The sequence below is a fragment of the Sciurus vulgaris genome, assembly GCF_902686455.1.
Source record: "Sciurus vulgaris genome assembly, chromosome: 2".
Classification (NCBI taxonomy): Eukaryota; Metazoa; Chordata; class Mammalia; order Rodentia; family Sciuridae; genus Sciurus; species Sciurus vulgaris.
In genome coordinates this window covers 130106698-130129627 of record NC_136462.1, presented here as the reverse complement: position 1 = coordinate 130129627, position 22930 = coordinate 130106698, and the positions used below count along the sequence as shown (strand labels likewise).

Genomic DNA, 22930 nt, shown 5'->3' with positions numbered 1-22930 from the left:
AGCATCCACGTGGAATAGGATGGACAAAGGCTTCTTGGAGGAGGAACACTGTAAGATGTTCTGAAGAATGGGGACCATTCTGCGAGTAAAGCAGAAGTGAGAGGGAAGGAGAAAAGCCAGTAGCTGGCACAGGCCAAGGCATGAGAAGAGCCCAGAGGATCTGAAGCATAGCTGAGAAAAGGTATGTGTTAAGATGGTAGTGGCAGGAAGGGTAGAAAAGGGTACGGAGAGACAGGGCGGGTCAGGAAGCAATGCAGGGACAGCTCCGTGGAAGAATGCGTGCTGTACTAAGGAATTTTGAATATCTGGGTCTAGTTCCTTGAAAAGTTAGTCCCAGCCCGTGAAATCTGCCCATCAGTAAGACTGAACTAGTGAAGACGGTCGCTGTCCGGTGCACATGTCTCTGGTTGGAACGGGCAGGAGCGAGGGTAGAGAGGGATGGAGAAGCCCTAGGCTCATGAATCAGTAGTCCCAGCGATCGTGGATGCCCCTACCTGGACTGCAGGTTATTGTGCCCTTGGTCCCTTTTAAGATACAGATGGGACTCGTGGATCAGAAAATTCAGGATCCCACTCATCTCGCTGGGGCGTACCACACATCGGAAGCTTTGAGCAGTCAGACCGGAAAAGGGATAAAGGAGTTCCGCAGCTGCGCGCAGAAGGGACCTGAGACTGCCGCACCGAGTGGCAGTCAAAGCCTCGGGAGGTGCAGAAGCCTCTGGAATCTGAGGTGCCGGGGAGGGCGGCGGTGGGTCGGGTGCGGGTGGCGGCGGCGGGCTGCAGTGCCGCGCGGAGCAAGCTGGCTTTCCCTGGCGCGTCCCTGCAGACAGGCACGTGCTCACGTCTGTGTCTGCTTGACCTCTTACACGTCATGTGGTGTTCATATACGAACTTCATGGATTTCCTTGGTTTTCAGATGGTTGCTTGTGTTTTACGTTTTTTTTCTGTCACGTGTTCTCTTACATTATATATGTACTTAAATTTCTTAAAGTGAATTACTCATAAAGAATTTGCCAAATTTGTTGATTTATTTTTAGTTGACAAATAATAATTGTGTATGTTTATAGGGTAAAATTTGTTGCTTTTATCTATATATACGTAACCTTACGATTTATTTAAGCTAATTACTTATTGTATACATCATGTCACCAAGGTAGATTTTTTGTGGTGAGGAGGTTAAAATCTATTCTTCTGCAGTTTAATTTTTATTATTATAGTTATATGTATATGTGTGTGTAATATATACATACATTTTTTTTTTCAGTGCTGGGGATTGAATGCAGGGCCTCACACATGCTAGGCAAGTGCTATAACATTGAGCTACATCCCCAGCCCTCATTTTTTAAAGAAATTTTTTAGTTATAGATGGACACAATACCTTTGTTTCATTTATTTTTATGTGGTGCTGAGGACTGAACCCAGTACCTCACATGAGCTAGGCAAGCGCTCTACCACTGAGCTACAACCCCAGCCCCAGCCCTGTTGTAGTGATTTTAAACTATGCAGTTTAATAAAACTATAAACTCCCTATGCTAGTATGCCTTTATTTCTGAAAATCATGTTCTCATTTAAGAGGGAAAATGTTGTATTCCTTGAAGCAAAAATAGAGTTTAGAATATTATGGTTATCCTCATAATTTGGACATTTCCATGTTCTGGGAACCAGTAAGTTATCAATATTCATTCAAAGATTCCAGTTGCTTTAATTGTTACTTTTTGCTCTTTCAATTTACTTTGGATTTAATTTGCTTTTCTTTTTCTGTGTTCCAGAGATTGAAACGTAGATGATTTACTTAGCTCTTATATCTTTTCTAAAATATGCATTCAGTACTATATATTTCCCTCCCAGCTCTACTTTCTTCTCATCAATTTTTTAAGACTTGTATTTTTATTTTCATATAATTCAAAATTTGTTTTAATTTTTCTTGAGATTCTTTCCTTCATCCACATGTTATTTAAAAATGCATCATTTAACTCTCACCCAGTTTGAGATTTTCCAGTTCTCTTTCCACTTATTCTTTGATTTGTAGCTTAAGTCCATTGTAGCCTGAGAGATATAGGGTATGATTTTGATTCTTCTGAATTTGCTTTTTGGGTCAGAATGTAGTCCATCATCATGGATGTTCTACGAAACTATAAGAAGAATGTGTATGTAATTGTTGAAGAGGACTGTAGTAATCAATTATATCCTATTTATTGATGGTGCTATTGATTTCAAGTGTATCTTTATTGAAAATCTGCCTGCTGGATCTATTCACTTGTGATAGAGAATGTTGATATTTCCAAGTATAATAGTATATTCATCTTTTTCTCCTTGCTCTTCCATCAGTTTCTGCCACATATAGTTTGACATTCTGTTTTTAGATACATACATGTTAAGAATTGGTATATGTTTTTGGAAAACTGAGCCCTAACACCTTTATCCTTTTGTCATGACTGTTGTTGACTTTACTTGCTTTGACATTTTCTTAGTTTTGTCATTACTATAGGTATCTTAACTTTATTTTATTAGTGTCAGCACGGTATATTTCATTCCATCAACTTTTTTTATTTTACATTTTTTTATAAATTTTTTTCTTTTTGATTATATGTAACATTAGAATTCATTTTGACGTAATTTTAAGAAGGCATGGAATATAATTTGGGAACTGAATTTGAGCAAATTATATTCCCTCAATTTACTTTCAATTTTCTTGTGTCATTGTATTTAAAGTGGACTTCCCATAGATACTATATATTTGGATCTTGTTTTTTCATGCACTCTAACAATCTGTGTCCTTAAATCAAAACATTTAAATTATTAACATTCTAAGCCATTATTGATATTGTTGAATGAATATCTTCTGCATTTATTATTTGTTGCCTTTTTCTTGTTTTCTAATTATGTCATCTGATTTAGTAATTTATGGTTTTAATTTAATAATAATAGAATCATACTCTGTATGATTCTATTATATGATTGATTTTATGATTCTTTATTTTTATGGTGCCTTTCTTAGCATATTTATTATTTACCATTTTTATTTTTATAGTGGTTTAAGAATTTTAATTTCACAATGAATAGTTTCTTAAAAATAATAATTGTAGCAATGTATTTTATTATGTATGCTTATGCATATATATTATGCATATGTTTAGACATTTGTGTATGTATACTTGTATATGTATGTGTATGAAATGAATGACAAAAATAATACACACAATGGGAGGAGGAATTAGAATTATCTTATTATTCTAAATTACACACAATACCTCTGAATGGAGACTTGAAAAGGGGCTTAGATTAGTTTTAAATGAGAACCGTAGGGCAGGCTGTTGGACAGATAACTCCATTTCCTTGTGGGCTATTAGCCAGAGGCTACATTAAGTTTCTTGTCATGTGTTCCTCTCCTACATGGTAAAGTAGTTCATAATTCTATCAGGGAGTGAGTTTGGTAGCAAAACAAAAATCAAAAACTTGTGTAACATAGCCACTTGAGTGACATCTCGTCACCTCTGAAGTATCATCTTGTTTGAAAGAAACTCATAATTCCTGGCCAGATGAGAAAGTAGTGCATGCCAATACCTGGGGGTCACTGAGTGCCATTTTAGGGTCTACCTGCCACATCTAGGTCTTCAGTCTGAAACGATTTATCCATCTTCATTTATTTTTAATGACCCTGACACTTGAAAAGTATTGGTCAGATACTTGATAGAATGTTCCCACCCCGTGGATTTATCTGATGGTTTATACAGCCATCAATAGATTTTATTAGTTGTATTAAATTTCCATTTCCTATTCCAGGATTCCATTTACTATACCACATTTGTTCCATCTGTACCATTTCTGTTCCAGTATTCCATTCACGCTACCATATCACATTTAAGTATTCTGTTTAGATTCCTTTGGTTGTGAGATTCTCAATGTATTTCTTTAAATGACATCAGCATTCCTAATTTGCTATTTCTTTGATGGTTTTCTCTTAGATTAAATCATATTGCAGTTGTGGGTTTCAGGGAAGAAGGCCACAGAAGGAAAGTACTATTTTCAATCCATCATAAGGAGTGTGGTATTGTTAGTATTTTAAATGCCTACCATTTACCTATAGTGATAGTTTTGGTCCCCTGAGTGACACTGTTGGGAGGTAGTGAAACTTTGAAGAGTTTGGCTCTAGTAGGAGATATTTAGGTAATAGAAGGGATGCCTTTGAAAGACATTGTGGGACTCAGCCCATTCCTCTATTTTTGTTTTCTTTACCCCTTGTCTCATGATGAGTTAAGTGGTTTTGATCCACTATGAGTTCCCATCATGAAGTGTTGCCTCACTGCAGGCCCCAAAGCAGTAGGGCCTACTATAAACTACAGTAAGTCTTTTCTTTATAAATTCACTATCTTAGGCATCATTTTAGTAATGGAAAGCCAACACAAAGGGTATATATTGTCTATATATTTTGTCAGTGTTTATGTTAATTTTATCACCTTGATGAGTGAGTTTGGATCACATTTCCATATTATAAAGTTATGCATTTTCCCCCTTTCCGTGCCATACTATTTGAAAAGAAGTCACTGAGTACAGTACAGATTAAGTATGTAGTCAAGTGCCAGGTGCAGTGGCACATGCCTCTATTCCCAGTAGCAAGTTTGAGGCCAGTCTCGGCAACTTAGCAAGGCCCTAAGCAAAAGGCTGTGATTTAAACTCAGTGATAAAGTGCCCCTGGATTCAATCCCTGGTACCACAAAAAAAAAGGAAAAGAAAGAAAAAGAAAAAAGGCTGTCATGCTCCACATTCTTCTGGGTAAAGTATCTACAAAAACTCATTTGGAATCATTCACCATGTGCATGTCTATTAATTATACATTTATTCAGTCATTTATTACAGTGTTATGTAAAAATGGTATCTGTTTTACACTTTACTTATGCAACTTTTATTTATTTAGTTGTTCAGATTGCTCCAGGGTTGACTATTGGGAGGTCTTTTACTTGACTTCTGTCCCATTTTGAAATATTCCATATTTAGTTCGATATTGTTACATGGTTGTTTCCTTGGCTATGTTAGTGTTTATCATTTTGTTTCATTCTGGAACTAGAACATGATGCAGAACAATTAGATTTATTCCCTGCCCAAGCCTATTATCCACCATTTTTCATGATAAAATGAATTAGTTGCTTACTTTGGAAATTGGAAGTAGAAAGATCTGTGTACCTGGTATATTCCTCGGTACTGGGACATTTGTTGATTTGAGGCCTTCTCAGCTCACAGAACATAGATATATATCTGTATATATCTGGGTATACTAACTCACACATGTACACAAATCTATAAAGATTTCTACTGTGATGCAGCTATATTGTTGAACCTGAATTCCTATTAATGTGCCTACAGCATCGCATATAATTCAATATCACATGAATCAATCTATATATCCCCTATTCTATGTAGCCTTGTACTATTAACAGTGAAAAAATTGGCTCTGTCATCCACTCATAATATTTAAAATTATACACATAGTGGTTTCAAAGTAGAAAATGTATAACCTCATGAGAAACAACTTTACCAACTTTTCCTTTAAATGTAGACTTTCCACTCATTTCATAAATTACTTAGATCAATCCTTTTCCCCACATTCCCTTCAGTGAGGATATTTCTTACATTTGTGATACTTGCTGTGCATTCTTCCATGGGATGCTTTCACCTACCAAATAATGCTAATTTTCATATATTGAGGTTCATTTTGTGTTGATAGGATTTGAAAGCATAATTATGAATTCATCATTAAATTACCATACAGAATTATTTCACTGCCCTAAAGAAATTACCTGCAGTCACGAATTCACCCTTTATCTTTTCCAAGCCTTTAGAAATGCTAATCCTTTCCATATACTTTTTCAAAGTGTCATAAATTGAACAATGCAATTATTTTTTCTTTTTTTTTTGCATTTAGTGATATGCCTTTCATATTTGTGAAGTAGTTTTCTCACTGCTGCAACTGAAAGGACCCAACCAAAACAATTATAGAGGAGGAAAAGTTTATTTAAGAGCTCAGTTTCAGAGGTCTCAGTACATAGACAGCAGGCTCCATTCCTCAGGGCTCAAAGTGAGGCAGAACATCATGGTGGAAGAGTGTGGCAGAGGGAAACAGCTTACATTGTGATGGGGAAGCAGAGAGAGAGAGGTACTTCACTCTTCTAGATACAAAATATATACCCCAAACCCTGCCTCCAATTAACCACTTCCTTCAGCCACACTCCACCTGCCTCTAGTTACCACTCAGTTAATCCCATCAGGGATCAATTCATTGATTAGTTTAAGGCTATAGACCAATCATTTCTCCAAACCTCCTTGCATTGTCTCACACGTGAGCTTTTGGGGACACCCTCACATCCAAATCATAACTTACGTTTAGTGTCTTTGTGTGCCATGACCGTAGCTTTTGGGGAAAAAAACTATGCAAGTAATTTATTTTAATTGTGATATTTTCCTTTTTATTTGATTTGTAAGATACGTTTATGCGTTTATGGATTCTGGATAACACTTATGGCAGCTATATGACTTAGATTTTCTCTAATTCTTTTGAGGTATATTTTTCTTTGTGATTTTTGAATCACATAATCCTTAGTTATGATGTTCAATATGTTTATATCTTTTTTTACTGTTTCTTGTGCTTTTACTGTTTTATCTTAGAGAACATTTTTTATCTTAGAGAACATTTTTTTGGGGGGGGGGCAATGTACCCAGGGCCTGTGCATGCGAAGCAAGCACTCTTACCAACTGAGCTATATCCCCAACCCTTAGAGAACATTTTTAAACTTAAGGTCACAAAGATGTATTTCTTTTCCTCTATGCATTTTCCCTATTTAGCAATTGTATTTGAGTATTAGGTTATGAACAATTTGCTTCAATTATTTATACGTTGTGACAGGCAAGTCCCAATTGTATATGAAATCCAATTGACCCAGAAACATTTGATGAAAACATACTTTCCATATTGAATGGATTTAACAACTTTAGAAATAATTGATCATATGTAAGTGTTATGTTTAGGCACTTAGTTTTATTCCATTAATATAAATATCTATTCTTACAGTAGTCCCATAAGTCTTGATTACTATCCCTTTAAAGTATTTTATGTAATTTTTTAAATAGTTTAGTTGTAGATGGACACCATGTCTTTATTTTGTTTACTTATTTTGTATGTGGTGCTGAGAATCAAACCCAGTGACTCACACATGCCAGGCAAGTGCTGTACCACTGAGCCACAACCTCAGCCCCTCCTTTAAAGTAATTTTTGAAATCAGGACCTATGAGACTACTATGCTTTATTATTCATTTTCAAAATTGTTTTGACTGGTCTGGGTTTATTACATTTATCTTCAAATTTTATAAGCAGATTGTTAATTTAGGCAAAAAAAAAGTAAAAAGATGTCCTCTTGGATTTCAATAGGGATTGCATCAAATCTATAGAACCACTTGAAAGTTATCTTAACAATAATAAGCCTTCTAATTAATGAACATCAAATGTTTCCATTTATAATTAGACTTAATTAATTTCAATAAGTTTAGTCACTATACATAAACTATGCTTATTTTATTAAATTTATTCCTAAGTACTTTTTCTTTTAAGGTACTATTTAAGGAAGAATGATTTTGTGGTTTCATTTTTAGATTGTTTATTGCTATTGTATAGGAATGCAATGAATTTTTGTGATTTTTATCTGTCCTGCAATTTTGCCAGACTCATTTTTACTTCTAATTGCATTTATTAGTGTCCTTATGATTCTATATATAGGACCATGTCATTCACAGAGACGGTTTGACATCTTTTCTTATGTGAATGTCTGCTATTTATTTTTTTCTAGTGTAGTTGTCCTGATATTATCTTCCAGTAAAACATTGAAATGGTAAGAGTGAGAAACCTTCACTTGTTTCTAAATTGAGGAAAATTTTGATTTTTTTCAGATAACATATGACGTCATATGAGATTTTTGTCATGTCATTTTTAGGCAAAGAAAGTTCCTTCTATGTCTAATTTGTCTTGAGATTTTATTATATAGTTTGGATTTGTTAAGTGCTTATTCTGAATCTTTTTAAATAATCATGTGCTTTTTATTCTTTTTTCTGTTGGAAGTAGAATACAATGCAATATTACACTCCTTGTTTTTTATGTTAAAGCACATTTTCATTCTGAGATTAACACCCTTGGTCATAGCATATAGTACATATTGCTGATTGGTTTCTCTAGTACTGCCTTGAGGATTTCGCTTTCATATTTATGAGGCATATTTTATATATATATAAATATTTATATATATTATAAAGGCATATTTTATATATATGAGGCATATTTTATATATATATATATAATCACTTTCTTTAAATGTCTTTACCTGTGTCATTAGGGTAAAATTGGGCTTATTCAATATGTTTGGAAGTGAGCTTCACTGATATTTTTGTTTGCTTTTAAATTTTTTGAAGACTTTGTGATGAGCTGATGAAAAATCATCCAAGGTTTGAAAACTTTTGCCTGTGAAGTCATCTTGACCTGAGAAGGAAATTAATTCTTACAACAATCACATGAACTTGGAAGGGCATCCTTCCCTATCTGAGCCTTCAGTTGAGACATCAGCCTTGGTAATCATCTTGGTATTCGTGACCCAGAAACCGTGAGTAAGGTGTGTGTGGTTTTGAGCTTCTAAACTATGTGATACCTTGTTATGCAGGAATAATTAAGTAATCTACCTGATTGCAAATATAATATGATGTTCTGGATTAGATCCTGGAACAGAAAGATGGCATTATTAGAAAAACTGAATAAAAAAAGAAGAAAGTCTTTATTTCAATAAACAGTTTTGTAACACTGTTTAATTTCTTAGTTTTCATAAATAGCATGATTTGGTAATATATTAACATTGCAGAAATCGGAATGGTTTATGGGACCCTGTACTACCTAAGTATCTTTCTGAGAATCTAAAATTATTTCAAAATTATAATTATTATTTTGTGTGAAAAATGAACAAAGATAAACAAAAGACCTTGGGCTCAGGAGAAGAATGGGCAAATAGGGAAATAATGGCAAAGCAACTTCCTTATCTCTCCATAGTGCCAAACTCACATGCACCATCCTCAGGAAGACACCACAAGAACCAGGGTCTTTCTTCCTCTTTCTTCATCCTACTCCCTATTACTCATTCACCAGTTCGAGTGTCATTAACCACTTTTTCAAAGGTAAATGCCTGTCTCCCACATATTCTAAAAGCTCCATATTTGGACAGTGTATGATAGTGTATCTTAAGGTCCCTCTTAAAGCATTTTTGGAAGACATGACTTTGGGACATTAGAAGTCAATATTGAGAAATGTCAGTGATAGGGATCATGAATCATACCTCTGAAGTCAAGAGTTTTTTCTTGGCATAGCATTCCTTCTACAAATGATCAATAGATAACTGTCCTTCCAAGCCTCCCTCTTAGAAATCCCTGTGATAGCTAAGATCTTATTTTTAGACTCCATAAAGAATTCAGAGATCAAGTATTTTTGTTGACACACACACTGTAGAATTTTATTACCTGTGACCAAACCTAAAAGACAGAATAACAAGGCAGTACAACATACTCCAAATCTCCATACGGTGATCTGAGAGACGGACATAGTCTTAATGAAGACTCTGTACATTTGCTGGCTATACCAAGAATCTGGCAGTGGGATAGACTGTCCACTTACCCCACACACCTTGCTTATAGCCTGTAGGTCTCTGCTGGGCAGCACTGGGGTTGGCTACAAAGCCTCTAAATCCATGATACTGCACACTGCATGCACACACGTACATACACAGAGTTAAAACTCTTATTTTCTTGCTCTGTAAACATGTATTTTCCATACCACATTCATAAGTTCAGTAAGAAATGAGTTCCTGCAGCCTGGAGATCTGCAGTGAAATATGACTGACCTGGACAACATTTTTATAATATCTGTGTGATTTGCCAAACCCATTTTTCCTCTTCATTTCAGTATATACCTTAGAGTCTATCATAATGTATGCTGTGAATATCATCCCTCACTGAAAGAGAAAAGAGTGGCATGCTATAAATCAACCAGAATTCTGGATAGCAGTCAGCCCTCCCTGTGAGACCGATGAAGGTAATATGCTAAAGTAGTTCAGATTTAAGAACAGAAAGGCAGTAGACCCCCGAACTTCACTCTGATGATTTCACAGGCAAAGGACATCATGCTGACCCTCAGATCTCCACACATGACTCTGATAGTGAGAAAGATGATTTCTCACAGCTTAAAAAACTATTACAGAGGATGGCCTGGTCATTACAATTCTCAGAAAGATGATATCGAAGAAACAACCCAAATTCTTAGGCTGTATCATGAACCCCAAACCCTTTCCTCACATTCAAGTCTTATTAGAGATTAGAGCTAAAGGCATAAATGGCTATACATTTGGGATCGTGACTTTGTGGTTACTTAATTCAGCATTTTGTAGCTTAAAACTCTAGGGGGAATTTCAGACATCAAATACTGAGATATATTAGTTTTTCTTCATTTATCATATCCAGGAATATACACGAAAACCCATTCAGATATTAAGGTACACGAATATACAAGTAACCACAGTAGCAAGGGGGAGCAAAAATAAAAATTTGTGATGACCATAAATCATTGATCTCTGCAGTGATGACTTGTATGGTGCCCATCCATTTGATTAGGGCATATCAAGAGAAAGGAAAATGAATGATAGACAAATGTATGGATTGAAGAATTTGGTTTTGCATGCAGCTGGCAGGGAGTTCTGTTCATATATCTAATATTAGGGCAGAAATTCTCCTGACAGAGCTTTCTCTAAGCCTGTAGAAAGCTACCATTTCAGTGCAACTTTCAAATAGCTCTTTGCAAGGTTTATCTTCTTCCTTGATGAATGTCTTTAACTATGGTTTGTAAAATTACCTCTCCACACATTAAATAAGAATGCCTGTAATCCACTAATAACTCTAATGTCTATTTGAGGTGGAATATAAGTGGAATTAGTCAAATGTTATGAAAATAATACATAAGCATGTTTCCTCAATAATATATTGTAGATGAGCCATCATGATTTAACATTAAGAAAGAGCAACCACAGAGAAAACTAGTGTATTCCTTTGATGCTAGAGTACACATTTGCAGATATTTCAAATAGAGATGCATCTTAAAATTGATGGTGTCTAAACACATTTGGCCAGAAGACAGTCATGATGTGATGGTTCTCATGTGCACACACATTTAATCTAAAAATGTGTTGACATCTTCAGGTAATGTAATCAACATGTAAGCTTGTTGAGGTGGCAGAAGGTTAGAAAGGTAATCTCACAGAGATTGGCATAGGGAATCTTATGAGAAATGCACCTTTATGAGTATTTGCTTAATACTGATAATGATAATGTGGGAAAATCATAGACAATATTAGTTGAAAAAAATTTAGATGAATGGTAGAAATTTCAGAATTATCTTTATTGATATATTCTGCTTACATGTTCCAACTCATGTAATCATAGGAGTGATATAAGGTGCATATCCATATTTATATATGAAAATAACTTTAAAAAATTATAATGTAAAAAGTCTAAGAAATATCTGTCATAATGTGTTAGTGATTTTATTATTTCATTGTGAAATATAAAATAATTATATAGTTTAAATTGATGCTAATGATTTGTCTTAAATTGTTTTAGAAAAAGTTTTCTTGGGCATAATACTAAACACTTTATATACTATTACTGCCTTCAGTCCTCATGATACGTCTGGAGGCACACACTATTACAACTCCAGTTTTGAATGAGCTGAAGCCCTGCAAGAAAAGAAAACAAGAACCTTGGGAGCATAACTAAGTCTGTCTCAAGAGTCTTTGCTCACTTCAACCATGTTAGAATACCCTTTTTCTTGTTGGGTTATACTTTCTATATATTCTTTCAGAAATTGTACACTCCTACCTGATAATTAAGCTGCTTTCTAAAATTATTCCTTATGCTAATATGAAATTATATTTTATTTAGGTCTAATATCTATGCAGAATTGATTTGACTTTTTTTTCATCCTTTGCATACTAAATTTCTTAGAACTTTTTTAGGAAATTTTGTATTTTTCTCATTGAACTAAAATTTATTTATTTACATGTTCATAAGTTTTCATTTTTTCATTGATTTATTTATTTTTCTATGTGCAGATATGAAATTTTCTTTGTTAATAAGAAACTTCATCTCCAGAGACTTTTTTTTTAACCACAGTGGTTTTCTATCATGAGGTAAAGTAAGAGTTTGAAGTGTGCATGCCATATCCACTACATCAGTATTCTTGGTTGTTCTTCAAATAAAGAAGACATTTTAGAACTTTAAAACTTTGGTGTCAGCACTTACATCACTAATGTCCTTATGATTCTTTAAAAATCCCCATAATATCATTCCCTATTTACTTATTTATTTTTTATATTTTTTATTGGTTCTTCTTAGTTATATATGACTGTAGGGTCCATTGTGATAAAATTACATAAGCAAGGAATATATTTTTTTTCTAATTTGGACCCCATTCTTGTGGGTGGACAAAAGTATGTGTGTCCCAAAATGGTGGAATTCACTTAGGTATTTTCATATGTACATAGGAAAATTATGTTAGATTAATTCCACTGTCTCTTCTATTCCTTTCTCCCTCCCTTCCCTTCCTATGTTTAATCTAATCAGGTCTTTTCTTTCCCTCCCCCTCTTTATTGTGGTTTAGCTTCCACATGTCAGTGAAAACATTTGAACTTTGGTTTTTTGGGGATTGGCTTATTTCACTTAGCATGATATTCTCCAGATATACTCATTTATAATGTCATAAAGACATTTTTCTTTATGCCTGAGTAATATTCCATTGTGTATATATACCACAATTTCTTTATCCATTCATCTGTTGATGGAGTAGGAGTCTGCAGATGCAGCCTTGGATACCACTTGGGCAAACTCAGTGGAACCAATGGGCATAGTTCTCCTCCCAGACCAACCACTCAGGGCAGGTCTGCAGTGAGAGCCTCTGAGCTCAGAGCCTCACTGTGGGGATGGCATTCACAAGAGCAGATGGCCTGTTCTCTCTCAGAGAGAATTGGGTAATTCAGTCTTTTGGATAAGAATGAGTTTTTTCAACAGTCATTCCACTTGCTGACATTTTACTGTGTCTGGCCTTGTCTTGCATTATGATTTTTTACTTGTTTTATTTCATTGTTTTGGTCAGCAAATATCTTTAACACTTTGGTATAGATTATCTCTTTTCTTGGTCACAAAACATTGTCTATAACCAAATCTGTGTTTTTATGTTGTATATTAAGGCCTGTCCTTCCAGTGTTTACAAATGCATTCATAATTGTTTTTCAAATACTTATTTCAGTTATTTTAATCTTTTTCTGGCATTTATTTCTAAGTTAAATGAAAATATCCCTTTTTCTAGAAATTATAGGTGTTATAAATTGTTTAAATTTTTACAAGTTTTCCTGAAATACTTCTTTTTTTTTTTTGGTGCTGGGGATTGAACCCAGGGCCCTGTGCTTGTAAGGCAAGCACTTTACCTACTGAGCTATATCCCCAACCCCCCTGAAATACTTCTTATTGAAAAGGAAAAAGACAGAAACTAGTCTGGGAGCTAAAAGGCAAAATTTGCTCAGAGACTCATGCTAAAGATGTTTGTGAATGTTTCCATTTTATGACTTAGTTTTTCCTATTATTATTATTTCCTAGGCATTATTTGTCTACACAGAACACTAATTTTCCCAATCTGCTGCAGAGACTAGCAACTTCATTACTGTGCAGGTGTGAACCTCAGTATATTATTTTTCTCTCAATACTCAACAGATACAGGCATTAGCTGGAGTTCATAGTTTCTTCCACCTCACTTCTGAAAACATTCATGATATTTCCTTATACTAATCACCTGTAATATATGCCCTATTTTCCTACATTTTTAATTAGTAATCTCTGAAATTATTTCCATCTCTCATCAAAATAAAAATAGTCAAATTGTGTACATTTATGTATTTCAGGTAGCACATATTATTGTAACATTGACTTATAGAAGGAACATTGTGGTCTTTTATCATTAGCTGTTTTTAGAAAGTTTTCATGCTTGTGACTTTTTCAGATCTCCATTTTTGTTGATTAGTAAACAACTTACCCATCTTCATATTATTGACTTGGTTCAAACATGAACCCTTGGTACTCCTCCACACATTTCAAATGTGAATACATGTTGAATGTCCTGGCTAGTGAAGATGGAATTCCTCAACTGGTGTTGAACAGGGATTTCTTCACCTGAACCCACCAAGATACACAAAAACAAAACAGGACAGAAATAATTCAGGACTCCAGAAAGCTAACTAGGAGTTGACTAGAGCCCTCAGTGTGGAAAAATTAATGTCAGCATGACTGTGTAGAGAGGGGCACATTCTCTAGTGAAGAAATGTTTCTATCAGTGCATTTCTGAGACTCAAGAGCGTGTATCTGGTGTACAAGTAATAAAATGTTCATTTCATGTTCTAAAAGCTATTCTGGTGGGGTAGAGACACTCATTCATTTGTGAGTAATCAACATGAACTGATATTTTAACACTGATATTTTATCACTATTTCTACTCCACATTAATCATAGTAACTTGTTATACCAACATGACCAGTCATTGTCTCTGGGCTTCAATATTATATAAAGATAATTTCAAGACCAGATCTTTGTTAAAATAAAATTTGAAAATGTACCCCTCATTCTTTGTATTGGAGCCTTGCACCAATTAAATAATGTCACTCCACATAAAGAACCATCTTATATTCTATACACACTACTTAGAATGTGACATTTAAATGATGAAGGATGGAGATAAGATAATCACCAAGGTAAATTGGAGGTTTTCTATAGAAACAAATAGAAAACATAAGCTTTACTGGCTTCTCTTTCTTTGGGTAATAATTGGGTTCTACTCTAATAAATAGAAATTTGTCTACATTATTTCATAATTTGGTAAGTTTATGTGCCAGATGTATCAAAATTACATGGGAAAGACAGATTGGTATTCAAATGGGATGGTTCAGTCTTCTTGTACATGTCATTTACTTTTTTTTTTTTTTTTTTTACAAAATAAAGATAGAATTTTAAGGCCTGTGAGAGAAAAAACATCAGATTACATATATAGGGAATCCAATATGAACATCAGCAGATTTCTCAGTCACACTAAAGAGTAGGAGGTTCTGGAACAACATATTTCAAACTCTAAATAACATGGAAGACAACCAAGAATGTTATACCCAGCAAAACTAACATTCAAATTTCATGATGAAATAAAATGCTTCCATGATAAACGAAAGTTAAAAGAATTTACAAATTGAAAGCATGAACTAACGAACATTCTAAGAAAAATATTCCACATGGAGGAAATGAAAACCAATGAGTTAGCAGAGGGAGAAACTACACTACAAAAAAATTCAATCAAACGGGAAACCAAGTCCAGTTAAAAACCAAAAATGAACTCCTATGAAGAGCTTTGCCTCATTCTTTACAATCATAGGAATATTCTCCAACATGAATTCTCTTGCAGTAAGAAAGGGTTGCGATGAAAATGTTTGCTACGGTCCATACATTTGTATGATCTCTCATCACTATAAACCTTGTGATGTTTAATAAGGGTTGGGCAGTCCTTAAAGCCTTTGCAACACTCTTTACATTCATCATTAAGAATCCTCTGCTGTTGAATGTGAGCTCTGCATCAATGCTTTTCCGCATTATTTGCATTTATATGGCTTCCCTCCAGTATGAATAGTCTGTTGTTGAGTAACAATTGAGATGAATTTCAAATGTTTGGCTCATTCATTACATTTGTATGGTCTCTCATCCCTATGAATGCTCTGGTGTCTACTAAGGGTTGCACTGTACTTAAAACCTTTGCCACATTCCTTACATTCATATGGTCCCTCATCTATATGAATCCTGTAGTGTTGAGTCAAGTCTGAAAAGTGAATAAATGCTTTCCCACATTCTGTACATTTGTACAGTTTCTCTCCAGTATGAATATTCTGGTGTTGAATAAAGGCTCTATTATACTTAAAGCCTTTGCCACATTCCTTACATTCATATGGTCGCTCATCACTATGAACACTCTGATGTTCAGTGAAGTTTGAAAATCATGTAAATGCTTTCCCACATTCTGTACATTTGTCGGGCTTCTCTCCAGTATGAATCCTCTGGTGTTGAGTAAGGCCTGAGATATATTTAAAATCTTTTTCACATTCTATACATTTGTATGGTCTCTCATCACTATGAATCCTCTGATGCCTAGTAAGATTTGAAGTGCAAATAAATGCCTTTCCACATTCTTTACATGTATAGGGCTTCTCTCCAGCATGATACTTCTTGTGTTTAGTAAAGCATGACCTTTGATTAAAACATTTACCGCAATCTTCACATCTGTAGGGTTTATCACTACTGTGATAAAGGGTTGAGAAATCCTTAAATGCTTTAATGCATTTCTGAAATCTGTATGGCATTTTTCCCACATGATTTTTCAAGCACTGATTAATTCTTGTGATTTTATTTAAACTTCTTCCACATTGTTGATATTTGCAATCCTTTTCTTGAATATGGATGCTTGGAATTATAAATTTTGAGCACTGATGAAATACTTGTTGGCATTTGTTGCCTTTGTAAAGCTTCTTTGTAAAATGATCACCATGATATTTTCTTCCCGTTTATCACCTGATGGAATGAACATTGTATTCCCAGCTCTGATGAAAATTCTTGGGTTTGATGAGAATACATCACCAGAAAGACCAGGTTTCTGTAGTTCTCCAACATCACATCTCTGTATAATTTCTGCTGAGCTGGGTCCAGCCATTCCCATTCCTCTTGGGAGAAATCAATGGCCACATCCATGAATGTCAAGGGTTCCATTCCTGGTCTTCACTCTGCCCCGCGTTCTCCCTCGGAGTCTCTCCTTCCCTGTGTTGCACAGAAACCTGGGGCTCCTGAGCACAGTAGAAAAAGCCAGAAGTGGATCTGGAAAATGCTGTCATTTACTTTATACCTAAAAGTTTTCCCTTCATCTTTGGTCTTATTGCAAAATAGTCATTTATTTTAAAGGCCTCTATCTTTATGCAGTCAGGGATTACATAAAAGGGTTGAAAGTCTAGTTTATTCAAATGACTTCTCCTTGTGTCTTTGCTCTTTTGTTCTACACTACTTCCAGATGTCTATGACCCATGTCTCAGTAGAGTAATACCGGTGCATAGCAGCCTGACCTGCATGGAACCTGGTGTGATTCCTCTCTCCCATTCTTACCAGTGGACATAAAATTTGGTACTTAATTCTTCCATGCTCTCAATTCCATCTTCTTAACATAGAATATCTTTCAAAATTTATGCCATTTTTTTTGACCAATGGTGTGATTAGAAGTGTATATGATCTCCAGATATTTGCGGATTTCCCAGTTGTGTGTTATTGTTTTGAAGATTAATTTCATTGCATTCTAGATCAATTGTTTAAAGGCTTATCTTCCTTTCAATTCATTAATTTGTGTTTTAAGGTCTAAATATGTTTTCTTTTGAGTTGGGGTCCATGTGGAGTAGAAAAGAATACATATTCTGCCATTACCCTGTTGACCGACTATATCATTGTATTCAACTGTCTTTTCTGATTTTCTGCCTGGTAGGATCTGTCCATTTCTGATAGAGGAACTTGAAGTCTCCAGAACTAATAGTGGACCTAATACACTTTTCTCCTTGCAGCTCCATCTATTTTGCCCTCATGTGGTTTGACACAGAATGGTTGGCACATGCCTGTAAAGGTTTGTTAAATATTCTTAAAGAATTGAATCTTTTGTCCTGACCTTATGCCCTTTAATGCTGACAATTTTATTTGCTTCCAAGACTATTCTGATGAAAATTAATATAGGCAAACTTACTTTCTTTGATTTCTTTTAACTTGGTATATTTGTTCCATCAATTCATATAAATTCCTTCGTGTCTATATTTAAGTGGTTTTCTTGAAATAACATATGTAGTTGGTCATACTATTTTCATCTACTCTGAAAAACTGTCTTCATTGGTGCTATTAACTACATCAGTATCCAAAGTGAATATTGATACAGTTGAGTTGCTACCCATCACATTTATTAATCCCTTTTAGTTGTTGTGTTCTTTGTCTTCTCTTCAGTTCCTGACATTTACAGTTTTAATTCAGCACTTTAAAAGATTTCATCTACTCTCTTTTCTTAATATCAGTCACATTAATTTATTCATAAAAATGATGTCCCAGGGATTATTATTTTTATTTTTTCACATGGAAACTTGTTAAAATAGTAGCAACAGTATATTTTATATATGTCTAAGTGTGTATCATATGCCTGCAGATATGTGCATGTAAGTATACCTGTATAATAAGTGAAATGAATGACAACAACAAAATGAGGGATAGGAGAGAAAAAGGATTATACTGTTATAAAGAAGTACTCACACTACCTCTGATGCCACATACTCTTATATGGAAAAGGCTTGGGTTACTTACAAATGTAAGGTGAAAACTAAACAGAAGGCTGTGGATCAAGGGTCTTTGTTTCCTGATGGTTATTAACCACAGGCTACATTTGGTTCCTTGCCATATGGGGAACTCATATGCTTCATGTTCTCACATGGCAAAATCCTTTATTAATACCATTAAGGCAACAGTTTGCTAGCAAGAATAAATTACCTTCTATAACATCATTACCCAAGTAGCATCCCATCACCTGTGTAATATTTTTGTATCAAAAATGTCAGTCTACTTAGAAACAGAGAAATGATTACAACGTTTTACATACTAAGAGGTGTGATTTGTTGCTTGCTATTTTATTATATATATGCTCCATCACATCCTTTCCAATTTTCCACAGTTTCTGAGTCCTCACTTATTTTGCATGTGAACTTTGAAAACCTGGTCAGACGCTTTGTAGGATATTCCACAAAATGGAATTGCCTGATGGTTTCTCATAATTTGACTAGCATTATGGGTTAGTTTAGATAATTATATTTAGCTATGTCTGAAGAAAAGAAAACCTGGACAAAACATTGTTTAGAAATGCAAACTTAGGAAAATATTAATGAAAAATATGAGAATGACAAATACAGAATTCAAAACAATACTAACCATCACCAGGTGAGGAAATGGGGAGATGCACTCAGGAGCTTTTTCAGTCAGATTTTGTGTGACTGTGAACATAGACTTAAAAAGAACAAGATAGAGGTGGGTAAGTTCATTGGGAACTCATGGTTTCAGAGATCTCATATCATAGACAGGCAAATCCATGGTTCTAGGCCTGAGATGAGACAGAACATCAGGACAGAGAGTGTGGTGGAGGAAAGCAGCCTCAAGAAGCAAAGAGAGATCTCTGTTCACTAAGGACAAAATAGAAACCCAAAATGTGCACCCCCAGTGACCCACTTCTCCACCCCACTCCCCACCAGCCTACATCAACCATCCTGTTAATCCCTGTAAGTGAATCAATGCACTGAATGGGTTCAGGCTTTCATAACCCAATCATTTCACCTCTAAACTTCCTTTCATTTTCTCACAAATGAGCTTTTGGGGGATGTTTCATATCTAAACCATAATATTCCACCCCTGGTCCCCAAAAACTCATGCCCATCTCACAGTGAAAAATACATTTAGTCCATTTTTAAGAGTCCCCATAGTCTTTTTTTTATTCATTGTAGACAAATGGAGTACAACTTTTCGTTTCTCTGGCTGTACATGATGTACAAGGTCTGGTATTGTGATGCCTCCTGCTTTACTCTTCCTGTCACACCATTCCTGTAATGATACATGTACATAGGGTAATGAGGTTTCTCTCATTTCATTATCTTTTCTTCCCCTTGCCTCCTCTCCACCCTTCATTTTCCTCTACATAACCCAACATTCTTTCATTCTTTCCTTACCCTCTCCCCCATACCACTATGTATCAGCATCCACTTATCAGAAAAAATTCAACCTTTGTTTTTTTGGGATTGGATTATTTCATTTAGCATTCTCCAACTTCATCCATTTACCTACAAATGCCATAATTTTTATTCTCTATGGCTGAATAATATTCATTATAATAATATATATATCACATATTCATAATAATATATATATTATTCATAATATATATATATATATATCACAGTTTCTTTATCCAATCATCTATTGAAGGGCACCTAGATTGGTTCCACAATCTAGCTGTTGTGAGTTGAGCTGATATAAGCATTAATGTGACTGTGTCACTGTAGTATGCTGATTTTAATTCCTTTGGGTCGAAACCAAGGAGTGAGATAGCTGGGTCAAATGGTGGGTCCATTCCAAGTTTTCTGAGGAATCTCCTTACTGCTTTACACAGTGGCTACACCAATTTGCAATCCCAGCAGCAATGTATGAGTGTGCTCTTTTTTCCTCATCAACATCTATTATTGCTTGTATTCTTGATAATAGCCATTCTAATTGGGGTGAGATTAAATCTTAGGGTATTTTTGATTTGCATTTCTCTTATTACTAGAGATGTATCTGTTGATCACTTATATATCTTCTGTGAAGCGTCTGCTCTGTTCCTTAGCCCATTTATTGATTGGATTATTTGCATTTTTGGAGTAAAGTTTTTTGATTTCTTTATGATTCTGGAGAGTAGTGCTCTTATCTGAAGTGTGTGTGGTAAAGATTTTCTCCCACTCTGTAGCCTCTCTCTTCACATTGTTGATTGTTTCCTTTGCTGAGAGAAAGCTTTTTAGTTTGAATCCATCCCGATTATTGATTCCTTCTTTTATTGTTTGTGCTTTGGTAGTCTTGTTAAGGAAGTCTAAGCCAACATGATGAAGATTTTGACCTACTTTTTCTTATCTTTGGTGCAGGGTCTCTGGTCTAATTTTTAGGTCCTTGATCCATTTTGACTTGAGTTTTGTGCAAGGTGAGAGATATAGATTTAATTTCATTTTGCTGCATGTGGATTTCCAGTTTTCCCAGCACCGTTTGTTGAAGAGGCTATCTTTTCTCCATTGTATGTTTTTGGCACCTTTGTCTAGTATGAGATAACTCTATGTGCATTTGTCTCTGTGCCCTCTATTCTGTACCATTGGCCTACCTGTTTTGGTGCCAATACCATGCCATTTTTGTTACTATTTGTTCTGTGGTATAGTTTAAGGTCTGGTATTGTGATACCTCCTGCTTCACTCTTCTTGCTGAGGATTGCTTTGGCTATTCTGAGAAGGGTCCCCATAGTCTTAACCATTCCAGCATTTCCCAAAAGTTTAAATTCAAAGTATCCTGAGACTCAAGGCAAACTCTCAGCATGTGTCCCTATAAAAATCAAAAGTAGGTTATATCTGTCCAACATATAATGGCACAGAATAAACATTGCCATTCCACAAGGGAGAAATAGGGGCATAGAAAGGGATGTGATCAAAGTAAGACAAATCCAGCTGGGTAAACACGTCCTGCAACTCCATGTTCAGAATCTGAGGCACAAGACTCTGTGATGTTTTCTTCAAAGAACTGTGTAGCTCTGTTCATAAGGCCTTGCTGGTTGTAGCCCTCATGGCCTCTCTTAGCTTGTTTGTGCTTAATTCCCGCAGCTTTCCTCAGCATACAGTCCATGGTTCTATCATTTCTTAATCTCAGGAGTCTACCCTGTGACTCTGACTTCATTCTCGCATCTTCATGAACCAACCTCTAATGGGCAACCTACATTGACTACAGACTTACTACACTTTGCCTAGTCTCACTTGAAATCTCAGTGGAAGCCTCCATGAACCCTTAACTCCAGCATCCTGCATTCCTGAAAACCCAGCACAATGTAGTTGATGCTAACATCTACCAATATCTCAAGCAGTGGCCAAGCTTACTGTGACCATGGCTGTAACATCTTCTGAGTGCCTGGGCAGCTGAACCTGGCTCCTGTAAGCCAGGTGCCCCTATGGTCTCTTCTCAAAGTGATTTTTACTTTTACACCCTTGAGCTGAGATGGATGTGTTCTTAGGAGTACCTGAGGTGCCCTCAAGCCATCTTTTCTATTGTCTCAGGCTATTTTAGTCATCTTTTTCACCACTGTGACCAAAAAGATCTGACAATAACTATGAGAGGATGAAAAGTTTATTTGGGGACCCAGTTTCAGAGGTCTCAGTCCATAGACAGCTGGCTCCATTCCTTGGGCCCTGAGATGAGGCAAAACATGGCAGAAGTGTGTGGCAGAGGAAATCAGCTGGGGATATGACAGCAGGAAGCAGAGAGAGAGAGTTCCTTCTCAAGGACAAAATACATACTCCAAAGGAACGCTCCCAGGGACCCTCCTGCTCCAACCATGTGATATCAGCCTACAGTTACTATTGCCAAAAACTTGGTCCTTGTCCCTGATACCAATCCAATAACAAAGGACATGGTTTTGGGGAAAAAAAAAAAAAAGGAAAACGAATATTTATTGCTTTGCTAGCAAAGGTGGAACACAGGAGACTCCTGTCCCAAAGGCTGTAACTCTGCCCATCAGCAGGAGCAAGAGACTTTTATTAAAGGTGATTTGGAGAGAATAAGATTAGGGAGGAGAGATGAGGAAGGAGAATATCAGGGAGGAGGTCAGGGAAAAGTTGGGGAAAAAAATTTAAAAACATAAGTTCTAAACTGACAAGGGATATAGTCAAAGTATCAAGTGAACCCCTGTTAAATTTCTCCACTGTCAATTTCTAACTTCCCTTTCTATGGAAAGTGAGCTACATCTGCAAACTACTTCCTGCTAAAAGTGGGTGAAGTTGGGGGAAGTAACCCAAAGTCCTTGTTCTCTATCAGGTAGGGCTTAGACAGTTAAGGACATTCAACATCAGAGCAATCCAGAGGTCCATGGTGGCAGATGGCATGTAACTGGACAAGGTATACATGGGAGAGGGATCATGCTAAGAAAATGATAAACAAGACAGCAAAGC

General features: G+C 35.6%; 1 long non-coding RNA gene across 1 annotated transcript in view; it reads left to right on the top strand.

Moving 5' to 3' along the window:
• Positions 1-660: 660 nt before the first annotated feature.
• LOC306650480 overlaps positions 661-22930 on the top strand; it is a 246344-nt gene continuing 224074 nt past the window's right edge. The window contains exons 1-4 of the long non-coding RNA XR_013760934.1: positions 661-729; positions 8451-8647; positions 12179-12256; positions 13719-13790. This is a non-coding gene — a long non-coding RNA (uncharacterized lncRNA). The remainder of the gene's footprint in view (positions 730-8450; positions 8648-12178; positions 12257-13718; positions 13791-22930) is intronic.